The sequence below is a fragment of the Glossina fuscipes genome, unplaced genomic scaffold (assembly GCF_014805625.2).
Source record: "Glossina fuscipes isolate IAEA_lab_2018 unplaced genomic scaffold, Yale_Gfus_2 3, whole genome shotgun sequence".
In the NCBI taxonomy this organism is placed as follows: Eukaryota; Metazoa; Arthropoda; class Insecta; order Diptera; family Glossinidae; genus Glossina; species Glossina fuscipes.
In genome coordinates, this window is record NW_023998417.1 from 7,564,314 (window position 1) to 7,564,609 (window position 296).

The following is a 296-nucleotide window of genomic DNA, read 5'->3' on the forward strand; positions in this document are numbered from 1 at the left end:
TCAAGGGATGTTTTAAGAATTATCCAGAAAATGTAAAATGTAGTTAGGTTAGGTGTATTTCAAGGTAAGTCGAAATCATTGCTCTCATTAAAAGTACGTCATCCTTACGTTTGCATGCGAAACATTGCGGTAACTGTAAAAGACTTCGGTAAAGAACTTTCTCAGGGATTTGTTATAAGCATCGTAAGTGTTATGAAGAAAGTATTATTTAGGTTGACTGGTCATTGAATATCAAAGATGACTTATGTATCAATTTATTGATCCCATAAGCCTCTACATAGTTCACATAATGTTTT